We start from the raw sequence: 27,448 nt of genomic DNA on the forward strand, positions 1-27,448 counted from the left end.
CATGGAGAGCGCCGGGATGATGAAGATGGCCACCGGAGAGTTATTCCCCCCTCCGGCAGGGTGCCGGAACGGGTCTACATTGGTTTTCGGTGGTTTCAGAGGCTTGCGGCGGCGGAACTCCCGATCTAGGTTATGTTCTGGGGGTTTCTGTATATATAAGAGGTTTTGGCGTCGAGAACAAGTCAGGGGGGGTCTCCGGGCTGTCCACAAGGCAGGGGGTGCGCCCAGGGGGTGGGCGCGCCCCCCACCCTCGTGGGCAGCCCGGGACTCTTCTGGTCCATCTCCGATGCTCCGTGGGCTTCTTCTGGTCCAAAAATAATCTCCGTCAAATTTCAGGTCAATTGGACTCCGTTTGGTTTTCCTTTTCTGCGATACTCAAAACAAGGAAAAAACAGAAACTGGCACTGGCCTCTGGGTTAATAGGTTAGTCCCAAAAATATATAAAATAGCATATAAATGCATATAAAACATCTTAGAAGGATAATATAATAGCATGGAACAATAAAAAATTATAGATACGTTGGAGACGTATCACATATCATTTTCATGGTCTAGCAAATATTGTTCTAAAGGATCATTAGGAGGCACGACAAAAGAAGCAAGACCAATAATTTCATCCTTACTAGGCAATTCTTTATCATGGGGTTGTCTACGAAATTTAGAGAAATTAAAATCATGAGACATATCACCCAAACCAACAGTAACAATATCTTTCTCGCAGTCTATCTTAGCATTAACGATATTCTAGAAGGGTCTACCAAATATAATGGGACAAAAATTATCTTGTGGGGAAGAAAGAACAAGATAATCAGTAGGATATTTTATCTTCCCACACAAGACTTCAACATCTCTAACAATCCCAATTGGTGATATAATATCTCTATTAGCAAGTGCTACCTCTTGAGCATGTGTTGGTTTTCCCTTGAAGAGGAAAGGGTGATGCAGCAAAGTAGCGTAAGTATTTCCCTCAGTTTTTGAGGACCAAGGTATCAATCCAGTAGGAGGCCACACGCAAGTCCCTTGTACCTACACAAACAAATAAGAACCTTGCAACCAACACGATAAAGGGGTTGTCAATCCCTTCAGGCCACTTGCAAAAGTGAGATCTGATAGAGATGATAAGCTAATATTTTTGGTATTTTTATAATAAAGAATAAAAGTAAAGAAAGCAAATAAACGGTGCCAGAAATAGCTTGTTGATGGGAGATTAATATGATGGAGAATAGACCCGGGGGCCATAGGTTTCACTAGTGGCTTCTCTCAAGATAGCATAAGTATTACAGTGGGTGAACGAATTACTGTTGAGCAATTGATAGAATTGAGCATAGTTATGAGAATATCTAGGTATGATCATGTATATAGGCATCACGTCCGCAACAAGTAGACCGACTCCTGCCTGCATCTACTACTATTACTCCACACATCGACCGCTATCCAGCATGCATCTAGAGTATTAAGTTCATAAGAATGGAGTAACGCTTTAAGCAAGATGACATGATGTAGAGGGATAAACTCATGCAATATGATATAAACCCCATCTTTTTATCCTCGATGGAAACAATACAATACGTGTCGTTTCCCCTACTGTCACTGGGATCGAGCACCGCAAGATTGAACCCAAAGCTAAGCACTTCTCCCATTGCAAGAAAGATCAACCTAGTAGGCCAAACCAAACTGATAATTCAAAGAGACTTGCAAAGATAACCAATCATACGTAAAAGAATTCATAGAAGATTCAAATATTGTTCATAGATAATCTTGATCATAAACCCACAATTCATCGGATCTCGACAAACACACCGCAAAAGAAGATTACATCGAATAGATCTCTAAGAGAATCAAGGAGAACTTTGTATTAAGATCCAAAGAGAGAGAAGAAGCCATCTAGCTAATAACTATGGACCCGAAGGTCTGAGGTACTACTTACAAATCATCGGAGAGGCTCTTGATGTAGAAGCCCTCCGTGATCAATGCCCCCTCCGGCGGAGCACCGGAAAAGGCCCCAAGATGGGATCTCATGGGTACAGAAGGTTGAGGCGGTGGAATTAGGTTTTCGTGGTGCTCCTCGATGGTTTCAGGGTACGTAGGTATATATAGGAGGAAGAAGTAGGTCGGTGGAGCCTCGAGGGGCCCACGAGGGTGGAGGGCGTGCCCAGGGGGTAGGCGCGCCCCCTACCTCGTGGCCTCCTTGTTGATTACTTGACGTCCACTCCAAGTCCTCTGGATCATGTTTGTTCCAAAAATAACTCTTCCGAAGGTTTCATTCCGTTTGGACTCCGTTTGATATTCCTTTTCTGCGAAACACTGAAATAGGCAAAAAAACAGCAATTTGCACTGGGCCTTGGGTTAATAGGTTAGTCCCAAAAATAATATAAAAGTATATATATAATAGCATGGAGCAATCAAAAATTATAGATACGTTGGAGACGTATCAAGCATCCCCAAGCTTAATTCCTGCTCGTCCTCGAGTAGGTAAATGATAAAAACAGAATTTTTGATGTGGAAAGCTACTTAGCATATTCTTCAATGTATTTCTCTTTATTGTGGCATGAATTTTCAGATCCGAAAGATTCAAGATAAAAGTTTAATATTAACATGAAAATAATAATACTTCAAGCATACTAACAAAGCAATCATGTCTTCTCAAAATAACATGGCCAAAGAAAGTTATCCCTACAAAATCATATAGTCTGGCTATGCTCTATCTTCACCACACAAAGTATTTAAATCATGCACAACCCCGATGACAAGCCAAGCAATTGTTTCATACTTTTGATGTTCTCAAACTTTTTCGATCTTCACGCAATATATGAGCGTGAGCCATGGATATAGTACTATAGGTGGAATAGAACGGTGGTTGTGGAGAAGACAAAAAAGAGAAGATAGTCTCGCATCAACTAGGCGTATCAACGGGCTATGGAGATGCCCATCACTAAATATCAATGCGAGTGAGTAGGGATTGCCATGCAACGGATGCACTAGAGCTATAAGTGTATGAAAGCTCAACAAAAGAAACTAAGTGGGTGTGCATCCAACTCGCTTGCTCACGAAGACCTAGGGCATTTTTTAGGAAGCCCATCATTGGAATATACAAGCCAAGTTCTATAATGTAAAATTCCCACTAGTATATGAAAATGACAACATAGGAGACTCTCTATAATGAAGATCATGGTGCTAATTTGAAGCACAAGTGTGGAAAAAGGATAGTAACATTGTCCCTTCTCTCTTTTTCTCTCATTATATTTTTTCTTTTTTTTATTTGGGCCTTCTTTCTTTTTTTTAACCTCTTTTTTTCGTCCGGAGTCTCATCCCGACTTATGGGGGAATCATAGTCTCCATCATCCTTTCCTCACATGGGACAAGGTTCTAATAATGATCATCACACTTTTATTTACTTACAACTCAAGAATTACAACTCAATACTTAGAACAAAATATGACTCTATGTGAATGCCTCCGGCGGTGTACTGGGATATGCAATGAATCAAGAGTGGCATGTATGAAAGAATTATGAAGGTGGCTTTGCCACAAATACGATGTCAACTACATGATCATGCAAAGCAATATGACAATGATGAAGCGTGTCATAATAAATGGAACGATGGTAAGTTGCATGGCAATATATCTCGGAATGGCTATGGAAATGCCATAATAGGTAGGTGGCTGTTTTTAGGAAGGTATAAGGTGGGTATATGATACCGGCGAAAGGTGCACGGTATTAGAGAGGCTAGCAATGGTGGAAGGATGAGAGTGCGTATAATCCATGGACTCAACATTAGTCATAAAGAACTCACATACTTATTGCAAAAATCTATTAGTTATCGAAACGAATTACTACGCGCATGCTCCTAGGGGGATAGATTGGTAGGAAAATACCATCGCTCGTCCCCGACCGCCACTCATAAGGAAGACAATCAATAAATAAATCATGCTCCGACTTCATCACATAACGGTTCACCATACGCGCATGCTACGGGAATCACAAACTTTAGAACAAGTATTTCTCAAATTCACAACTACTCAACTAGCATGACTCTAATATCACCATCTTCATATTTCAAAACAATTATCAAGTATCAAACTCCTCTTAGTATTCAATGCACTTTATAGTTTTTATCTTGGATGCCTATCATATTAGGACTAATTTTATAACCAAAGCAAATTACCATGCTGTTTAAGACTCTCAAAATAATATAAGTGAAGCATGAGAGATCAATAATTTCTATAAAATATAACCACCACCGTGCTCTACAAGATATAAGTGAAGCACTAGAGCAAAATTGTTTAGCTCAAAAGATATAAGTGAAGCACATAGAGTATTCTAATAAATTCCGAATAATGTGTGTCTCTCTCAAAAGGTGTGTACAACAAGGATGATTGTGCTGAACTAAAAAGCAAAGACTCAAATCATACAAGACACTCCAAGCAAAACACATATCATGTGGTGAATAAAAATATAGCTCCAAGTAAATTTACCGATGGACGAAGACAAAAGAGGGGATGCCTTCCGGGGCATCCCCAAGCTTAGGCTTTTGGGTTGTCCTTAGATTTTACCTTGGGGTGTGTCGTGAGTTTGTCACGGCAGATGTCCTCGTGAAAGGACTTAGTCGTGGAGCCATCGCTACGGGTTAGCTTAAAGGGGTTAAACCGGACAAGGGACACGAGAGTTTTATACTAGTTCGGCCCCTTACGATGATTGTAAAAGCCTACGTCTAGTTGTGATGGAATTGTTGGGGTTTCGATGACCAAGGAGCGATTACGCTTTGCCTGAGTCTCGAGTTGTTGTCTGTTGTCCTTGAACTGCCGCCGGGTCGTCCCCTTATATACATGGGTTGACACACATCGGTTTACAGAATCCCGAGGCCGGCTCATAAACGTGTCCGGCTCGGTCTCCGCTCTTTCTATCTTACAACAGAAGTTTACATATCAATACCGATTTATGTCTACAGGCCTTAAACCGGTTTTGGGACCTGGGCCTTCATAAAGCGTCACCGTCTGTCTTCATGGGCTTCAGATATAATGAACTACTGATGGGGTTAACCCAGCCTCTCCTGGCCGGTTTACGCCCAGTGGTAATATCCCCAACATTAGGCCCTAGATTGATTTGAACTGGTTCATGTCAATCCTCAATACTTAAGAAAATTTCGTCTTCAACAACTTCACATAATCTTGCAAACCGTCGTGACGTCACCTTCCAGGACCATGGTAAACCGCCATGACGTCATTTGTTATTTAAAACTATGTATAACCCATCTTCATTAATGGGCCTCCGAGGATCGAGGCAACAAAGCTGTCACACACCCCATTTTTCGGGCTCCTCGATTCTCACGCCTGCCTTTTATCCATTCATCTTATAAATAGGGCCGAGGGGTCACTTTCACTTTTCCCCCTCGTGCATCTTCGCGTCGTCGTCTTCCTCGCGCCGACCGACCCTCGAGCTCTGCCGCCGCCGTCGTCCTTCGCCTCTGCTTCGACAAAGGCCGCTGCATCAACCTGATCGTATTAGAGAAAAGCGGTGATCCTCCGCTGCTTCCTCCTACACCAGTAAGTTCCTCTTCTCCTCGCCCTAGTTCCGCCATTAGGGTTCGGTGCTCTTCATAGCTTGAAGCTGTTCTTCGTTTGGTAATACCAATGGCTGGTTAGATCTGACTGTTTTCAGCGCCTTTTGTAGTTTAAACTCCTTTCTTTTTGTTAAGGCATCCGCTTGATATCCAACTCATCTGAACTTACTGAACTTTTTGAGCGCTTGATATTAGACCAGAATATATTTTGATTATCCAATACACGGCAGATCTGAAATTCCCATGCCAAACTGTGAAACTTGTTTTTTTCCTTCACTTATACATCTTTATACTTATACCTTTAATACCAGATTAGGCGGTTTAACTTCACAGAAAAAATGATGACCCAGTAGATACCATTAGTCCCCTGTTGAACCGCCAATGCATTCATCATTGTACTGTTTCCGTTGTCAGACTCCGGTTTATGAATAACCAAATCCGGTTTAACAATATGCTTGCATCCTTATACCGCTGTATAGTTGTCCTCTCTAATCTTAAACCGGCAATAATCATGTTTCAGATCTTCATTACCATGGCCAAGCAAGTCTATGAATGCAATTGGGCTCCTTCTCGAGTAACCGAAGAGCAATTAAACAACTATGTTAAAACGGGCGCTTTAGCCAAGAAAGATGTTATCCACTGGAGGGTCCCTGGCCCGGAAAATCCTCCTATACCCAAGGATGGAGAGGTAGTTGTGTTTGCTGATCACCTGAATTGAGGTTTTAGCCCTCCCGGTTCAAAAAATTGCCGGGATGTACTGGCCAGTTTTCAACTGCGCCCTCAAGACATCGGTCCAAATTATGTGACCAACATCTGCCACTTCCAAGTCTTCCGTGAGGCTTACCTACAAGAAGAACCTACAGTCGAACTGTTTAGGGATTTCTTTCACTTAAACCGTCGCACAGAATTCACTGATGGACCCAATACTGAATTGGGCAGAATGGCGGTTCAGAAAAGGAAGGAAGTCACCTGCCCTCATCCTAAGCTCCACAGTCACCCAAAAGAGCAGAACAAGACCTGGTTTTATTGCAAAGATACATCTCCACCTGATGAAAAACCCCTGCCGGGTTACCTCCCTGAACGCCTTAGCAATACACATCCTTTTCCTCAGAGGTTGAGTGCAAAAGAAAGGGCCAACTATGCTCCTCAACTATCAAAGCTTAGAGCCTTCATGGCGAACGGTTTGACAGGAGTTGATCTTGCTCGTTGTTGGATAAGCTGGAGTATTCTGCCCTTAACCCGGCGCTCCAGTTTGATGTGTGAGTACACGGGGAGTTTGAAGGATGCTCAACGACACATTGACATTCAGCTTACAGATGCGGAAGTTACTGAGGCTGTAAAGAAGATGTTGAACGAACCGGAGGCTGTCTGTGCCCAAACCGGACTGCTCCCTTTCTGCACCTTCCACAAACCGCCAGCTGTAAGAATCATATAATCTTTTTATCTGAAGTTGCTTCTGTCCAAATATTTTCTGAAATTGTGATTATCTTCTGACAGGGTAATGATCCGTTCTGGAACAAGAAACCACAAGAAAAACTGGCAAAACCGCAAGACAAACCGGCCAAGCCACTTCGCCCAAAGACCAAGGTTGTTAAGAAACCTGGCAAGAAAAGGACCACTGCATCCTCCGAGCTACCAGCTGATGACGATGTGGGTAACCTGGAATCAGAGGTAGAACTTGACTCTCTTGGTTCATTTTTCGTACACCTCATTGACAATGATTATTATCAGGACGACGCTGAAGGCAGTCATGCTGATGATGTAGAGGTAACCATTCTTTCCTCTGATTCAGATCCTCTGCCAACATCAAAAATCCGTCGAGCAAACCGGAAAGTAAAATTTTCTCACCCCCTTGCTTACTTGGACCCAAACTTTCTTTTGAAGACACAGCAGCACGAGGCTCTCCGCACAACCCGGCACAGCGGCCAGGTAGTTACCTCCGCCGGTTTACCGAACAGCCCAGTTCGGAAACGCCGATCAGAGGTCTTTTATCCCCTTGACACTTCATGCCCCAAAGCTGGTTGTTTCCGCCAGCCTCTTAACCCGTCTGATTCAAATTATCAGGGCACTTCTCACTCATCTTCTGGCGAGTCATCGGCCACAAAACTTCCACCCCTCAAAACAGTTCTTGGGTGAGCTATATACTTGTTTTTATCCTTGATCTGTTATTTTTATATACTGTACTGATCCTCATATTTATTTTCCTCAGTGCCAAGCCCAAACCCAGCAAGAAGGCTCGGTTGAATAAACCGACTGATGATAACGCGGATGTTGAACCGGAAAAAACTCCAGATCCTGAAGAGACCAACGTTGATGCCATACTGAATGACCCACCACCTCAAGATCATGACTTTGTTGCTGAGCAGGTAGAAGTTGACACCACAGGCCATGCTGACCAGCCTACCAGCCTTGTCCGAACTGATGACAAACCGGCAAGTCCAGTTAAAAATACTGACAAACCGCCAACCCCGGTAACGGCTGCTGATGACAAAGATGATGACATTATGATTACTGGCACTGGCCATACCACTCCTGGCAATCCTGTCGCCTTGTCCAAGCATACTTCCAAAGACGAGCTCTCTGCAATTGGCAAAGGCAAATGGAACGCCGATTTGTCAAATTATACCCATCTGAATGCTCAAGACCTTCACTCCGGCTTCTTGAACCGTCTGTACACCAGCCGTGACTATGAAGCCGGTTTGGTAAATTTGATGAAGGAGCGATATGAGGTAACTACATAAGTGTTTGCCTCTTACATTCAATTGTAGCTTATCAACTCCAGTAGCCCCCAAGTGACGGTTTAAGATACCAATCTAAACCGGGACTTATTAACAAATTCATGGTTGCAACAATGCATTACAACTTCACTGAAGTAGCCCCCAAGGGCCGGTTTAACTTTATAAAGATGAACCGGGACTTTGTAGAAGAATTCCCATATCAGCAATTATGAGCAAACACACATTAGCCCCCAAGTGCCAAGTTTAATACTTGTATTGTGCTTGGGACTTGTAGAAATTTCTGATAAGAAGCAAATATGCATTAGCCCCCAAGTACCAAGGGCATAACTTGTTATGTGCTTGGTACTTCAAATATGTACTGTCAACTCATGATATATCTGTCTCTTTATAGGCTGAGCTGAGTAAGAAGGAAAGCCAAACCGCCGATCTGCAAGAGAACCTCAAATCCTAGCAATCCGAAACCTCCAAAGCCAAGGAGGAGTTGACCAGCGCTCTAGGCGCTATGGAAAAACTAAAAGAGGGCTTCAATAAGGAGCGGGCAGATTGGGAGACTGAAAAATCCGCTTTGATAAAAAGAGCCGAGAATGCAGAAGCAGCTCTTAAACCGGTGGTTGATGAACTGACCGGTATAAAGTGGCAGATTCATGCCATGACTGCTGTTGTGTTCGGTAAACATATTTTCCTTAATACTTTCAACATATCTTCTCATGTGTTGTCGGTTTACTGATGTGGAAAATGGTGCAGGAACTCGTATTAGCCACCTGGGCTTTGATGTACAGAAGAAACTGAAGGCTGCATACACTCTAATAGAACAGCTGTACACCGGCGCGCAGCGGATCATTTATACTGCTTCGCACAATAATCCTCCTCCCACTTTGATCAAGGATACCTTAGAAAGGTTATCTATGCTTCCTGCCCGGGTAGACGAGCTAAAAAATCTGCTGCAAGAACGGGCGCTTTGACCGCACTAACCCGAGCAAAAGCATGGGTACCTAACTTTGATCCAGTGGAAGCAGCCCAAGGCTATCCCAGTTTGAAGGAAGACGGAACAGAATTTGGCAATGATGATCTCCGAATCATAAACCGGGAAGTACGCCCATTGGCTTGTCAACTGGTTGAAGAGGCGGATCTCTCGTACTATCAGGCGAGTTATGATGATAAGAACAGATGGGTTGCTGCACCAATTCCAGAAGCGCAAAATCTTATCCCACCAATCCGTAAGCACACTTATGCCCCTAACATTGAACCGTCCACGCTTATAAGCGATGAAGCTGTATTCCAAGCCCTAACTGGGATCGACTGGGCAACTGTTGACTTCCAGCCACTGGGTAGAGAGGAGGGAGTTGAACCGGTGCGAGATGATCCGCAGCCGTCAGGCCAAGCTGGTGACCAATCATGAACCGGAGGCCGGTTTAGTCTTCTACATGCTGCAACATGTATTTGAGAAAACAATTATCCTTTTGGGCACTGAAACGCCTTGTAATAGGATAGTTAAAATACTTGGTCTGGTATGCCTTCATGCATATTTATTTGCGACTGATGCTTGCTTAATCCGACATGCTTAAGATATGATGTTCATAATCCATAGCCATTTATTCAAGCTGTTCCTGCCGATAAGAAGCTTAAAGCGCCCTGGCGGTTTACCACCGAGCGGGTCTTGATACCCAAATATATATACATATGACCAAGGTTTATAACCAAGGTTGTAAAAGATAACCAAATATGGAAATATATAATACCTGTGACCTTCAGGCATAATGTTGGCTGACCAACTTTGTAGCGAGGGTCATAACCCTACTCTGGAGGATAAGTAACTCATGTTATATGATGCCGGTTTATAATAAAACCGTTCTGGGTTGTGATAAACACCGGTTTATTCCATACTGGTGACTTTAAGTCAAAACCAGACCGGGCTGATAGTCTCCGGATTATAATTTGATCGTGTACTGACAACTTGTAGTTGACAGCCTAACCGGGTTGATAAACCCCGGTTTGAAAACACCACAAATCTTATCAAAACAATGAAAAACTTAGCAAAAGGCAAATAAAAACCGTTGTAGTCGAGGCTTTTCACGGGCTGTCAGGCCCCAAATTCGAGGCTTTTCATGGGCTGCCAGGCCACTGAGTTAAACCATTTTTGCAAAGCCTTTTAAGATGGTCCTCAATCCTTAACCAATCATCGTTTTAACTTGACAAGTTCAGGGTCTTTATTTTAGAGTAACTTGTCAAAGTTCGAAGGGTCATACCAGGTTTACCTGGGCAGAGTGACTTACTTAAATAGGCAGGTTAACCTGGGGTTTTAGGTGTATACACCAGGCTTCCAAGCCATGGCTTGATAGCCTATTACAAGTGTAGATTCTTAGTTCATTTCGACAACAAAGAATCCCCAAGTAACATTTTGAGTCGTGCTCAGTGGGTGCCTATGTTTGAGTTGTTGTTTTACAACACTCTCTTTGGCCCCGGATTGATTTGCTTTTGAGCCGATCAAGAGGTGTGACTATGGTTCGGATACGACCAAGCCCCCAAGTGATGTTGTGGCATTGCGCTGATCAAGAGGTGTAGCTATGGTTCGGATACGACCAAGCCCCCAAGTGATGTAATATAAAGCTTTGAGAAGCTAAATCAAGGGGTAAACCGGACGCCGCTTTATAAACAGAAGCTCCATGTAACCACACATGATGTAAGAAAAACAACAGATACTCCGCTTTAGCTGAGGTTCCGGTTTATTATATTGATCATAATATATACATTGTCATAATATGTACATAAGCAGAGCCTATGGCTCAAGTATAGTAGGGCCGAAGATGAGCGATATTCCACGGCCGGTGGGTCTCCTCCTCTGATTTACGTGAGTCTTTGCGCTCTCGAACATCTATGAGGTAGTATGACCCGTTGTGTAGATTCTTGCTGACCACAAAGGGTCCTTCCCAAGGAGGGGATAACTTGTGCATATCCGTCTGATCTTGGATGAGTCGAAGCACCAAATCGCCTTCTTGAAAGGTTTTGGTTCTAACCCGGCGGCTATGATAACGACGTAAATCTTGCTGATAAATCGCCGAACGGGCTGCCGCCATGTGACGCTCCTCATTTAACAGGTCAAGAGCTTCCTGCCGTGCCTTCTCGTTGTCAGCTTCAACATATGCCGCTACACGAGGTGAGTCATGACGTATGTCACTAGGAAGAACCGCTTCTGCTCCATAAACCATGAAGAACGGTGTGTATCCTGTCGATCTGTTGGGTGTGGTATTGATGCTCCATAACACAGAAGGTAACTCCTCAACCCAACAACCCGGCGTCCGTTACAAAGGAACCATAAGCCGGGGTTTGATGCCTCTCAAGATCTCTTGATTGGCCCTCTCCGCTTGACCATTGGACTGGGGGTGAGCCACTGATGACACATCAAGCCGGATGTGCTCACGTTGACAGAACTCCTTCATGGCACCCTTTGACAGATTGGTACCATTGTATGTTATAATGTTGTGTGGAAAACCAAACCGGAAGATCACCTTTTTGATGAATTGAACCGCCATAGCTGCATCACACTTACTAACTGGCTCTGCCTCCACCCACTTCGTGAACTTATCAACCGCCACCAAGAGGTGGGTCTTCTTGTCCTTGGATCTCTTGAAAGGCCCAACCATATCCAGCCCCCAAGTTGCAAACGGCCAGGTGATTGGAATCATCCTCAATTCTTGAGCCGGTACATGAGCGCGCCTTGAGAATTTCTGGCAGCCATCACATCTTTTAACCAAGTCCTCGGCATCAGCATGAGCTGTCAACCAATAGAAACCGTGACGAAATGCCTTGGCCACCAAACACTTTGAACCGGCGTGGTGACCACACTCTCCTTCGTGGATCTCACGCAAAATTTCACGGCCTTCTTCAGGAGACACACAGCGTTGGAACGCCCCTGTCACACTGCAATGATGTAACTCTCCATTGATAATAGTCATGGACTTGGACCGCCGGATTACTTGCCTGGCCAAAGTTTCATCCTCTGGTAACTCGCCCCAGTTCATATACGCCAGATATGGAACCGTCCAATCCGGGATAACATGAAGAGCCGCCACCAACTGAGCTTCCGGATCAGGAATAGCCAAATCCTCTTCACCAGGGAGCTTGACGGACGGATTATGCAGAACATCCAGGAAGACATGTTTATGTTGGGAACCCAGGCGGCTTAAAGCGTCCGCCGCTTCATTCTTCTGCCGGTCCACATGATCCACCTGATAACCTTTAAAGTGACCTGCAACAATATCCACCTCACGACGATATGCTGCCATGAGCGGGTCCTTGGAATCCCAAGTGCCGGACACTTGTTGAGCCACCAGATCCAAGTCACCGAAGCACTTAACTCGGCTTAGGTTCATCTCCTTAGCCATCTGAAGACCATGGAGTAAAGCCTCATATTCAGCTGCATTCTTAGTGCAAGGGAACATTAAACGGAGAACATAACAAAACTTATCACCTCGTGGGGAAGTTAATACGACTCCAGCCCCCGAGCCCTCCAATTGCCTGGACCCATCAAAATGAATAGTCCAATAAGTATGATCCGGCTTCTCTTCGGGCGCTTGCAGTTCTGTCCAATCATTGATGAAGTCCACAAGTGCCTGAGATTTGATCGCCGTTCGGGGTATGTATTTCAACCCGTGAGGCCCAAGCTCGATAGCCCACTTAGCAATCCGGCCAGTAGCTTCCCTGTTCTGGATTATATCTCCCAAAGGAGCAGAGCTGACCACCGTGATGGGATGACCTTGGAAATATTGCTTAAGCTTCCGGCTTGCCATGAAAACCCCATACACCAATTTTTGCCAATGCAGGTACCTCTGCTTGGACTCAATAAGCACCTCACTGATATAATAAACCGGCCGCTGAACCGGATATTCCTTTCCTGCCTCCTTGCGCTCCACCACAATAGCCACACTAACAGCCCGAGCGTTAGCTGCCACATATAGCAACAATGGCTCTTTGTCAACCAGAGCAGCAAGAACCGTCGGATTAGCCAGCTGCTGCTTTAAGTCCTCAAACGCTTCATTAGCGGCGTCACTCCAGACGAAGTTATCCGTTTTCTTCAGCATCTGATATAAAGGGATGGCCTTCTCACCAAGGCGACTGATAAACCGGCTCAACGCGGCAATCCGGCCTGGCAGGTGTTGAACATCATTGATACAATTCGGTTTGGCCAAGGAGGTGATGGCTTTGATCTTTTCCGGATTAGCTTCAATGCCCCTGTTAGACACCAAAAAGCCCAAGAGCTTGCCTGCAGGTACACCAAAGACGCACTTGGCCGGATTAAGCATCATTTTACAAATCCGCAGGTTATCAAAGGTTTCCTTCAAGTTATCAATCAATGTCTCCTTCTTCCTTGATTTTACCACAATATCATCCACATAGGCATGAACATTGCGGCCGATCTGTTTATGAAGACAATTCTGCACACATCGCAGATAAGTCGCCTGGGCACTCTTGAGCCCAAAAGGCATGGACACATAGCAGAAGGCTCCAAAGGGGGTTATGAAGGCTGTCTTCTCCTGGTCCTTGACTGCCATTTTGATTTGATGATAACCAGAATATGCATCCAGAAAACTTAAATGCTCGCAACCCGCCGTAGCATCAATAATTTGATCAATACGAGGGAGGGCAAAAGGATCTGTTGGACAAGCTTTGTTGAGATCTGTGTAATCCACACACATACGCCAAGTGTCGTTCTTCTTAAGGACCAGCACCGGATTAGCCAACCACTCAGGATGAAATACTTCAACGATAAATCCAGCTGCCAAGAGCCTGGCTACTTCTTCACCAATAGCATTGCGTCTTTCTTCATTGAACCGACGAAGAAATTGCTTGACCGGTTTATACTTGGGATCAACATTGAGAGTGTGCTCAGCGAGTTCTCTCGGTACACCTGGCATGTCAAAAGGCTTCCACGCAAAAATGTCCCGATTCTCACGGATGAACTCGATGAGCGTGCTTTCCTATTTCGGATCCAAGTTAGCACTGATGCTAAACTGCTTGGACGAATCGCCGGGCACGAAGTCAACAAGTTTACTCTCATCAGCCGATTTAAACTTCAGGGCCGGATCATGCTCTGTAGTTGGTTTCTTCAATGAAGTCATATCTGCCGGATCAACATTGTCTTTGTAAAACTTCAACTCTTCTGTCTCACAAACCGACTCAACATAAGACGCATCACCTTCTTCACACTCCAGAGCGATCTTGCGGCTCCCATGCACTATTATAGTTCCCTTGTGACCCGGCATCTTGAGCTGCAAATAGACATAACAAGGCCGTGCCATAAACTTAGCATAAGCTGGCCGTCCAAACAGGGCATGATACGGGCTTTTGATTTTCACCACTTCAAAGGTCAAAGTTTCTGATCTCAAATTATGCTCATCTCCAAAAGCCACCTCCAGAGCTATTTTACTAACAGGGTATGCCGATTTACCAGGCACCACGCCATGGAACACCGTATTGGACGGTTTAAGATTTTTATCGGTTAACCCCATGCGACGGAAAGTTTCGTAATAAAGGATATTGATACTACTCCCTCCGTCCATGAGTACCTTGATGAACTTATAACCTCCCACCTGAGGTACCACCACCAACGCCAGATGACCCGGATTATCAACCCGGGGCGGATGATCCTCTCGACTCCACACAATAGGCTGTTCATACCAGCGTAAGTATCGGGGGACCGCCGGTTCAACGGAATTCACTGCCCTTGATCACGCTTGTCCAGGCTAGTGGTGAAGACATGATACTGCCCGCTATTCAACTGCTTCGGGTTGCTCTGGTAACCCGACTGCTACTACTGCTGTTGCTGATTCCCCTGATTGTTATAACCACCTTGGTTGCCCTGATTGCTTTTATTGTTATGTCCACCCTGATTACCGTGGAAGCCTGAACCGGAATTTCCTCCGCCATAACCCGGCCCATGAGATCCAACCGCCGCCCGGTCCATGATCATACCGAAAAGAATCAGAATTTTTGAACTCTTGCATGATGTAACAATCTTTCCAAAGGTGTGTGGACGGGTTCTCCTTCGTCCCATGCTTTGGGCAGGGTTGGTTCAACAGATAAGACAGGCGGTCCGGATTAGGACTTGGCCCTCCATCGCGCTGGGGCAGTTTACCTTTACGCCGTTGGCCTTTGTCCTGCGCGTTGGTATTAGCCACAAAATCCAAGCTATTATCTGCTTTACGTTTACCGTTGTTTCCATGGCCCGCCGGGTTGTGCTGCTGCCCCTTGGTATGCCCGCTCTTCTTTCCCTTCCCTGTCTTGTCATCGTCAGACTCGGGGTCCTTGGTACCATCAGAGTCGGCATATTTCACTAGAGCAACCATGAGAGTCCCCATATCATTGCAGTGGCGTTTGAGCCGTCCCAACTTCAGCTTCAGAGGTGCAAACCGGCAATTGCCTTCGTATGTTAAAACTGTTGTATCAGCGTTAATGCGGTCCGATGAATGCAAAATCTCTGAAACCCGGCGCACCCAATGGGTTGTTGATTCTCCTTCCTCCTGGACACAGGCAGCTAGGTCCACAATTGACATGGGCTGCTTACACGTATCCTTGAAGTTCTGGACAAACCGGGCCCTCAGCTCGGCCCATGACCCAATGGAGTTAGCTGGTAACTTTTTCAACCAAGTTCGAGCCGTTCCTTCCAACATCATGGTGAAGTATTTAGCGCACGCTGCCTCGTCCACATCCAGCATCTCCATCGCCATCTCATAGCTTTCCACCCATGCCTCTGGGGACAAATCGGCGGTGTAGTTCGGCACCTTGCGCAGGCCTTTGAAATCCTTGGGCAGGCGCACATTGCGCAACGTTGGGACGAGACACAGTACTCCCAAAGAACTAGAAGTAACTCCTGGTTCCACTGACGTGGTTGGACGAACCGGAGTAAGCTGACGGGCTTCATGCTGCACCGCTAACTCGGCCTCTCTACGTGCTCGAGCCCGGTCCACCACCTCCTGAGCATCTCCAGCACCACCCGCCGGGTTATTGCCACGGGGCAGATTGCGATCCCGCACGTTGCTTGACACTGCCGGTTCATCCATACGCCTGCTGTAACTCCGGCTTGGGCGGGGAGTGGAATGGATCCGATCGCGACTATATGAATAAGCCTCCTGCTGAACCAAAGCTGTCTGAAGAAGCTCCCTAACTCGACGCGTCTCAATCGCCGCCGGAGACTCGCCTTCGATCGGGATGGCCGCCAGCCGTGAAGCGGCAGCAACAATGTTGTCCATCGGGTTAGAGTAATGACCCGGTGGTGTTGGGACATGCGATGTTACAATGTTGTTCTGACGAGGCGGATCCACCAAACGTGGCTGAACCGGCGCCCCCGCTCCAGGTGCCTCCGCCCGGTTTACCACTGGCGGATTACTGGTCCCTGCTCCTGGGGTGTTAAAGAGGTTTCTAGCGTCATAAACCGGCGGCAGGCGAGATCGGTACCTCCTCTTTAGAACTTCGTTCGACGCACTCTGATCCAGCATAATCCGGTAAGCCTGTGCATCCAAAGCGGCCCGCTCCGCGGCCATCCTGGTATCCTCAGCTGCCAAGTCGGCTTTTGCCTGGGTGATCTGATCTTTCACCTTCGCGATTTCCGCATTATGTGCATCCTGATCCGCCGGGTTAACTTCCGCCATTAGCGTTGCCAACGCGTCAAACAAATCAGATAGAACCTGAGCCGGCGGTCGCACGGGGCCTCCTGCCTCGGCCGTTGTCGCTGCTACCGATCCGTAAATCATCGCCGCTGCGGTCGAAGAGTGGAGCGCTGGCTGCGTACCAGCCATGAAGATCGCAACCCGGTTTGGCAGATCAAAGGGGTCCGGAATACTGTCACCGTCGGAACAGCCCCCAATCCGGCCATCTTGCAACTGATATAACGACTCGGTCTCTCCGGTCGATGACTCGTCACCGGAATAAACGGCGGTTTCGCCACCAGATTCCGATCTATCCTCAGATTCCCCTCCCACGAAGGCACGCTTCATGACAGGCTTGACCCGGGCAAATCTCGCACGCTGAGCCGTTTCGACGAGGTCGGTGCAGATGTCCGGCTCAGGGCCCGGTTCGCCAATCTTACCAATGAAAACGTGTATGCCACCAAAGGGGACCCGGTACCCGTACTCGATTGAGCCGGCCTCGGGGCCCCAGCCAGCATCGTCGATGTAGAGCTTGCCGCGACGACTCTTGGTCATCCGGCCCACAGCGTAACCCTTGAGTCCTTTGAAGCTGCCCTCTAAGAACTTGAAACCATTGTGTGATAGCCCCACGGTGGGCGCCAACTGTCGTGGGTTTGTCACGGCAGATGTCCTCGTGAAAGGACTTAGTCGTGGAGCCAAAGCTATGGGTTAGCTTAAAGGGGTTAAACCGGACAAGGGACACGAGAGTTTTATACTAGTTTGGCCCCTTACGATGAAGGTAAAAGCCTACGTCTAGTTGTGATGCAATTGCTGGGGTTTCGATGACCAGGTAGCGATTACGCCTTTGCCTGAGTCTCGAGTTGTTTTCTGTTGTCCTTGAACCGCCGCCGGGTCGTCCCCTTATATACATGGGTTGACGCCCGTCGGTTTACAGAATCCCGAGGCCGGCTCATAAACGTGTCTGGCTCGGTCTCTGCACTTTCTATCTTACAACACAAGTTTACATATCAATACCGGTTTATGTCTATAGGCCTTAAACCGGTTTTGGGCCCTGGGCCTTCATAAAGCGTCACCGTCTGTCTTCATGGGCTTCAGATATAATGAACTACTGATGGGGTTAACCCGGCCTCTCCTGGCCGGTTTACGCCCAGTGGTAATATCCCCAACGGGGTGGCTTGGGCATCCCCAAGCTTAGGCTCTTGCCACTCCTTGTTCCATAATTCATCAAATCTTTACCCAAAACTTGAAAACTTCACAACACAAAACTTAACAGAAAATCTCGTGAGCTCCGTTAGCAAAACAAAACAAAACACCACTTCAAGGTACTGTAATGAACTCATTATTTATTTATATTGGTGTTAAACCTACTGTATTCCAAATTTTCTATGGTTCATAAGCTCCATTACTAGCCATAGATTCATCAAAATAAGCAAACAACACACAAAAACAGAATCTGTCAAAAACAGAACAGTCTGTAGTAATCTGTAACTAACGCAAACTTCTGGAACTCCAAAAATTCTAAAATAAATTTCTGGAAGTGAGGAATTTGTCTATTAATCATATGCAAAAATAATCAACTAAATATCACTCTCCAGTAAAAAGTTGTAGCTAATCTCGTGAGTGCTAAAGTTTCTGTTTTTTACAGCAAGATCGCAAGGACTTTCTCCAAGTCTTCCCAAAGGTTCTACTTGGAACAAACACTAATTAAAACACAAAACCACATCTAAACAGAAGATAGATGGATTATTTATTCCTAAACAGAACCAAAAAGCAAAAAAACTAAAATAAAATTGGGTTGCCTCCCAACAAGCGCTATTGTTTAACGCCCCTAGCTAGGAATTGAGATTTCGATGATGCTCACATAAAAGATAGTAATTGAAACACAAAGAGAGCATCATAAAACATGTGAAAATCACATAAGGAACTATAGCAAATTCATCTTCATAAATATTGGCATCATGGCCACAAGAATAGCAAGCATCATGTTCATCAAGGGATATTTCAATCAAATCATTGGAATCATAGTTATCTATAGATTCACGCATATCATTATTTTCTTCAGAAGCAACGGTCATTCTTTCAATAAATTCTTTGACATAGACATTATGAGCATAGTTTTCATAGCAATATTTAAGTATGTCAAGATTTTCAGATTCGTAGAGAGTAATATCATACTTTTCAAACAAAGAAGCAACTTCATAAGCACCCTTAAAAGCAACAAATTCTTCAATTTGTTCGATATCGTAGTAAGTATGAACACCCTTTGCATAAGAAGATAAGGTTTCATTATCATTAAGCTCACATAGGTAGGGGAGGTGTTTTTTAGGGTTCTTAGAGCAACAAGTAAGATCACAAATTTCACAAAGATTCCAAGCATAACACAGCAATCTGTTTATTTGATCCCATAAGAGTCTCCCTTTTTCAGACAAACGATGATGCACAAAATGAGCATGCTCATCTAAAGATTTCCCATCAACTAGGCTAGTTGGGGTTTCAGCACGAGCGCATAAGGATCGAATATGATCCAAGTAGAACACTTTAAGTGGATCCGTATCAATAGATTTTCAGCAAGCGAAGATGCAAGCATATAGAAGGCACATGGCAACACGAGCAAACAAAAGGACGAATGGAAGAAGGGCGAATAAAATGGTAAAGGTGAAGTGGGGGAGAGGAAAACGAGAGGCAAATGGCAAATGATGTAATGCGAGGGATAAGAGTTTGTGATAGGTACTTGGTATGTCTTGACTTGTGCATAGACTCCCCGGCAACGGCGCCAGAAATGGCTCGTTGTCGGGAAATCAAATCTTGACTTGACTTGGTGCACACCTCCCCGGCAACGGCGCCAGAAATCCTTCTTGCTACCTCTTGAGCATTCGTTGGTTTTCCCTTGAAGAGGAAAGGGTGATGCAGCAAAGTAGCGTAAGTATTTCCCCTAGTTTTTTAGAACCAAGGTATCAATCCAGTAGGAGGCCACACGCAAGTCCCTTGTACCTACACAAACAAATAAGAACCTTGCAACCAACGCGATAAAGGGGTTGTCAATCCCTTCACGGCCACTTGCAAAAGTGAGATCTGATAGAGATGATAAGATAATATTTTTGGTGTTTTTATGATAAAGACTAAAAGTAAAGAAAGCAAAATAAATGGCGCCAGCAATAGCTTGTTGACGGGAGATTAATATGATGGAGAATAGACCCGGGGGCCATAGGTTTCACTAGTGGCTTCTCTCAAGATAGCATAAGTATTACGGTGGGTGAACGAATTACTGTCGAGCAATTGATAGAATTGAGCATAGTTATGAGAATATCTAGGTATGATCATGTATATAAGCATCACGTCCGCAACAAGTAGACCGACTCCTGCCTGCATCTACTACTATTACTCCACACATCGACCGCTATCCAACATGCATCTAGAGTATTAAGTTCATAAGAACAGACTAACGCTTTAAGCAAGCTGACATGATGTAGAGGGATAAACTCATGCAATATGATATAAACCCCATCTTTTTATCCTCGATGGCAACAATACAATACGTGTCGTTTCCCCTACTGTCACTGGGATCGAGCACCGCAAGATTGAACCCAAAGCTAAGCACTTCTCCCATTGCAAGAAAGATCAACCTAGTAGGCCAAACCAAACTGATAATTCGAAGAGACTTGCAAAGATAACCAATCATACATAAAAGAATTCAGAGAAGATTCAAATATTGTTCATAGATAATCTTGATCATAAACCCACAATTCATCGGATCTCGACAAACACACCGCGAAAGAAGATTACATCGAATAGATCTCCAAGAGAATCGAGGAGAACTTTGTATTGAGTTCCAAAGAGAGAGAAGAAGCCATCTAGCTAATAACTATGGACCCGAAGGTCTGAGGTAAACTACTCACACATCATCGGAGAGGCTATGGTGTTGATGTAGAAGCCCTCTGTGATCAATGCCCCCTCCGGCGGAGCGCCGAAAAAGGCCCCAAGATGGGATCTCACGGGTAGAGAAGGTTGCGGCGGTGGAATTAGGTTTTCATGGTGCTCCTCGATGGTTTCAGGGTACGTAGGTATATATAGGAGGAAGAAGTAGGTCGGTGGAGCCACGAGGGGCCCACGAGGGAGGAGGGCGCGCCCGGGGGGGTAGGCGCGCCCCCCTGCCTCGTGGCCTCCTCGTTGATTACTTGACGTCCACTCCAAGTCCTCTGGATCACGTTTGTTCCAAAAATAACTCTCCCGAAGGTTTCATTCCGTTTGGACTCCGTTTGATATTCCTTTTCTGCGAAACACTGAAATAGGCAAAAAAACAGCAATTTGCACTAGGCCTTGGGTTAATAGGTTAGTCCCAAAAATAATATAAAAGTGTATAAATAACCCCATTAAACATCCAAAACAAAATATATAATAGCATGGAGCAATCAAAAATTATAGATACGTTGGAGACGTATCAGCAAGCTTAATAGTAACATCAATATCTTCTATCTCAGCAGGTGCAATGTCATTCATAATTTCTTTATATAAGGTATAAGGAATTGCACTCACACTAGCACCCACATCACATAAGCCAATATAACAATGACCTCCAATTTTAACAAAAAAACAACGGGCATGCCAACAACAGGTCTATGTTTATCTTTATTATCAGGTTTAGCAATTCTAGCAGCTTCATCACAGAAATAAATAACATGCCCATCAATATTATCAACCAAGAGATCTTTAACCATAGCAATACTAGGTTCAACTTTAATTTGCTCAGAGGGTTTGGGTGTTCTAATATAACTTTTGTTGACCACAGTTGAAGCTTTGCATGATCCTTTATTCTAACAGGGAATGGTGGTTTCTCAATATAAGCAGTAGGAATAATAGGATCAACATTATAAGTAATAGTTTCTTCTTCAACTTTAGTAGGTTCTACTACTTTAACTTCAATGGGGGGATGATATTTAAACCACTTCTCCTTAGGGAGATCAACATGAGTAGCAAAAGATTCACGAAAATAAGCTACTATCTCAGAGTCAAGTCCATATTTAGTGCTAAAATCACGAAAAGCATCGGTATCCATAAAAGATTTAACACAATCAAACTTAAGGTTTATACCTGACTCCTTACCTTTGTCGAGTTCCCAATCTTCAGAGTTGTGTTTAATTCTTTCCAATAAATCCCATTTGAATTCAATATCCTTCTTCATATAGGAACCAGTACAAGAAGTATCGAGCATGGATCGATCATTATGAGAAAGCCGAGCATAAAATTTTTGAATAATAATTTATCTTGAGAGCTCATGATTGGGGCATGAATATAAGATTGACTTAAGCCTCCCCCAAGCTTGAGCGATACTTTCTCCTTCACGAGGCCAAAAATTATATATATATATATATATATATATATATATATATATAATTCCAATCATGATGAACCAGATGCATAGGATAAAACTTCTGATGAAATTCCAATTTCAATCGGTTGTAGTTCCATGATCCAATATCATCCAATAGCCTATACCATGTCAATGCCTTTCCCTTCAAAGATAAAGGGAAGACCTTCTTCTTGAAAACATCCTCGGGCATACCTGCAAGCTTAAATAATCCACAAAATTCTATAATTTTTTATTGTTCCATGCTATTATAGTATCAATCTTGGATGTTTATAATGCAATTATATATATTTTTGGGACGAACCTATTAACCTAGTGCCTAGTGCAAGTTGCTATTTTTTGCTTGTTTTTGGCTTTTCAGGAAATCAATATCAAACGAAGAAAAACTTTGGATTAATTTTTTCTAAACCAGAAGGGACCCTAGAAGCTTCGTGAGAATACCTAAAGTGCCACGAGGGAGTGACAAGCTTGGGAGGCGCGCCCAGGGGGTAGGCGCACCCCCCAGGCTTGTGGGCCCCTCGTGGCACCTCTTGACCTAATTCCAGCGCTATAAATTCCAAAATATTCCCTATGCATCAGAGAGCCACACGAAACACTTTTATCGCCACTGCAATTTCCTATTCTTACGACATCCCATCTGGAGGCCTTTTTTGGCACTCTGCCGGAGGGGGAATTGACCATGGGGGGCCTCTACATCAACCTTTCCGCCCCTCTGATGATGTGTGAGTAGTTTACCACAGACCAATGGGTCCATAGATAGTAGTTAGATGGCTTCTTCTCTCTCTTTGATCTTCAATACAATGTTCTCATCGATGTTCTTGGAGATCTATTTGATATAATCCTTTTCTGTGGTGTGTTTGTTGAGATCCGATGAATTGTGGGTTTATGATCAGTTTATCTATGAATAATATTTGAGTCTTCTCTGAACTCTTTTATGCATGATTATTATACCTTACTCTCTGACCTATCCATTTCATTTGGCCATCTACATTGATTTATCTTGCAATGGGAGAGGTGCTTTGTGATGGGTTCAATCTTGCGGTGCTCTATATCCCAGTGACAGAAAGGGACAAGACACGTATTTGTATTGTTGCCATTAAGGATAAAATGGTGGGGTTTATTCATAGGTTTTTTATTTCTGTGCCCCTGGTTCCTTATCTCTACTCATTCATCCCCACTCTGTTAACTTTTGCTCACTTTTCTCCACTCCCTTGCCCGAAACCCTCAGAAGAGGTTACAACGGACGTTGTCGTCGGGTCAATGCCTTTGACCGTTAACTCTGACGAGTGGGGCCGCGTAGGGCCGAGTACACCTTTGACCGTTACCCGTATAGTTGTTCCGTATGCTGATCGTACAGGTATTCGTATACGTGGGCGCATGCAACTGACCGCTGTCGTGGGGTAGCACGTGTCCATGGGACATGCCCAAAACGTCCCATCGTATAAAGAGGCGCAACCACCTCCATTACCCCCTACCATTTTCCCCCAAATCCCCTCCTTGTTGCATCATCTTCCTCTCCCCCACCGGCGTCATCTCGCTCTCCTCCACTGCCTCGACCGCACCGTCTTGCTCTCCCCCGCCGCATCCTCTTCCTCACCTTCATCGCCTCCATCTGCCCGAAGATGGCCGAAGCCCATGGGGACGCCGTCGTAGCGGCCGGAGATGTAGTCGAGCTGCAGGGCGCAGTGACCGCAGATGTCGGCGGCATCCACGGTGGTGCAGGGAAACTCACAATCGCTGGGAATGTGGAGAAGGAGGTGGCGGGCTCCGCCTCAGCGCTGCAGAAGGTGACGGCGTCGAGCGGCGCAGTCAATCCCGATACCCCTGATGCGCAGCCTGGCGAGGAGCAGGAGGTATTTGCACTTGCTTTGCTTTAAGATATTAGCTTGTAGAGTTAGTTGGATTGGTTAGATTGTGGATTCATACCGTAGTTCAGATGGTTAGAGTAGTTGGTTTGACGGATGGGCCGGGGTTTTCTGTATTGGGGGATGGGGATTTTGTACTAGGGTTTGTTGGATAAATTCATTGCAAAAATGCTAGATAGATTTGTTTATTAGATGTGCTTCAATGCTACACAGATGTATGCTTATTAGATTTGTTTTTAATGCTACTCAGATTAGGGTTTTTAATGCTACATACATGTATGCTTATTAGATTGGGTCCCTATTAGATTTGTTTTTTAATGCTACTCAGATTGGGGTTTTGAATGTCATATGCCCAAATGGAATCCATTGATTAAGAAGTTATTTGATTCATTAGTATATAAATTTGTCCACAATATGTGGTTATATTAGCTCTGTTGTTCAATGTGTGTGCATGACCAATGATCAATATGTTATTTGAATGTCATATTGGGGTTTTGAATGTCATATGTAGTTATATTAGATTTGTTTTTGAATGCTACTCAGGTTGGGGTTTTGAATGTCATATTGGGAGTATATTAGCCCTATGATCAATGTGTCATGTGTGCATATCTAAATTTTCAGTTGGCTACTAGTGATGGATGTAATTGTATATTCAGGAGGATGATGGTTGGGGGGAAAGAGGAAGTTGGCCGACTACGACCCGTATGATCCAAAGTTTAGTGACGACGAAGAGTATGAGGTAAGTCTATCCCTTGTTCATTTAGTTCCTTTGACATGGTGGATATGAATCTATAATGTATTAATGCAATTCATTCATGTGTGCAGTATGATTCTGGAGATGATGTGTACAAGGGCAACGTCGCGTCCTTCACAGCCAAGGAGGTGGAGAAGATCAAGGCCAAGGGAGTTGCTTCCTTCTACAACCGCAAGATCAAGAAGTGGCACTGCCCCTACTGCACCACCAAGCCAAAGCCAAAGGATGGTCGCTTCGATCACCTTCTGTCTCATGCAGAGGATGTGGCGATCTGCAGGGAGGACTACATGATCAGGGGGCAACATGCTGTGCTCGCGAAGGCCCTGACTCCGGCGTGAAGTGATGTTATGATGTGATGCTGTGATGATGTGATGCTGTGAACTGAATCTTAATCTTTTGGGTTACTTTGGGTCCAGTTACTTTTGGTAAACTGAATGTGGCTGTTTATGGTGTGAACTGAATCTATGGTGATGCTAGTAATGTATTATTCTATCTATATTTGTCTGTCCTTATATTTTCATGTGGTGTATGATTAGTTCTGTTTAGATGTTGTGAACTATGAGTTTAGGTGCTGCAATGATCACACATGTTGTTTCAGTGTTGCTTCACTAATCAGACATGTTGTTTTAGTGTTGCTTCACTGATCACTTCAGTGTTGCTTCACTGATCACACATGTTGTTTCAGTGTTGCTTCACTGATCACACATGTTATTGGTCTCATGTTTATTAATCAAATCAAATGCATGCTTTTTCCCACCAACATGTTTCATTATCCGATGTTTTGAACTGACATTTGACAGGACAATATAAATTCAATAAAATGCAAAAAAAACCTTGGCAAACTATCTATGTTTGTGTAGGAGATCATGTGTGCAAAATTTGAGGTGATTTAGAGGAGGTCAAAGAAATTTAAATTTGAGAAATGTGTTCCAAATGAGCTCCCAGGCTAGGGTAAACAGCCCATTTGTAATCAAGTTTTTTTGGACCTACTCTAAATGAGCCAAATGCTTTTTATTAACACCTATTCAATCTAGATAGTGTAGATTCAAAGTCTTACTATTTTTTGAATTAATCTTCATATTTTTACATGTTCTCTTGAAAAATATGCTTTAATATAAAAACTATTAAAAACACGTTTAAAATATGAAAAATGAAAAACTAAGTTCAGATCCTTCTTATTCACATTGAGATAAAGCTTTGGTGATTTTTAAGATTTTTTAAAAAAATTCAAAAACAGAAGGTAACCCTACCTCATCTCCTTGAACTCTACGAAATCTTGTAGGTGATAGCTCATATGTGTGAAGGTTTTCTCATGAAAATGACCATAAACCAAGTTTATGATTCTTGGTTGGTAACATGTCACATAAGACAACATTGTGCGCAGGTTTCATATTTTTTTGATTTTTTTTAAATTAATGGTGCTCATTTGACCTCGATCACGCCAGCTAGGGTTTTTTCATGAAAATGACCATTTACCAAGTTTAGTATTTTTCCTCGTTAGTGTGTCTTATAAAACGACGAACGGCGAAGGTTTCATATTTTTTGATTTTTTTTAATTAGTTATGCTCAATCAAAGCTTTCGTAGCCCCGTTGATCAGCTCAAAACCCCTCTAAACCCTGCGGGGTTTTGCTTAACCCTAGCTCCGAACGTCAGCCGTCCGATCATACCCTGGCGCCAAGCGACAGCCCTCAGATGTGGTCTTCTAGAAGAAATTCGGTGGGCAGGCTGCGTGCAAGCTCCGAGCCGTTGGATCACAAGGACGGCTCCGCATCGTTGGATCATGGGGCGATCTGCGAGAGGCGATCCTGTTGGTTGTGCTCGGCTGCTCGCCCACCACTGACTCCGCGAAAAAAAACTTTGTTATTGGGCCCAAAAGGAAACCAAGCTCTGGTTGGGCCGTCGAATTGCGTCGTTTTTTTTGTGAACGTGTTGGCTCAATTTTTTTTCATCATTTGAAATTACACAACAATTGACATTGCGCAGAATATTTAGTTCTTTTTGTTCTATACAAATGCAAAATGACCAAATTTATAAGGGCTAAATTTATTTTTATCATGCAAAATGGCCACAAACTATTAAAAAATGGGTCATTTTGCATTTGTATAATGGCCACAAGCCCTCTATATTTTCTTATCATGCAAAATGACCAAATTTATAAGGGCCAAATTTATTTTTATCATGCAAAATGGCCACAAGCCCTTCAAAAATTGTCTCTTTTTGTTCATATAATATATATATATATGACCACGGATTCCCACGCGTGCAATTAGCTTATTTTTCTTCTTCTTTTCAAACCACCGTTTCCCACGCATGTACACTCCCGATGTTGCGGTGGGTTTGAAAACGGGCTACTAACTTCACATTTGACCCCGTTATTGCCACGGCCAAATAACAAGTAGAACTATGGCTATTTAAGCCACCCTCTGCATCTGCCATCTCCCACCCTCTGCCTCTGCCATCCCTCATCCATCTGCCCTTCTTGCTCTTCGACCCCTTCTCCTTCTTCTGCACATCCCTCAGCCA

Source organism: Aegilops tauschii, chromosome 3, assembly GCF_002575655.3.
Source record: "Aegilops tauschii subsp. strangulata cultivar AL8/78 chromosome 3, Aet v6.0, whole genome shotgun sequence".
In the NCBI taxonomy this organism is placed as follows: domain Eukaryota; kingdom Viridiplantae; phylum Streptophyta; class Magnoliopsida; order Poales; family Poaceae; genus Aegilops; species Aegilops tauschii.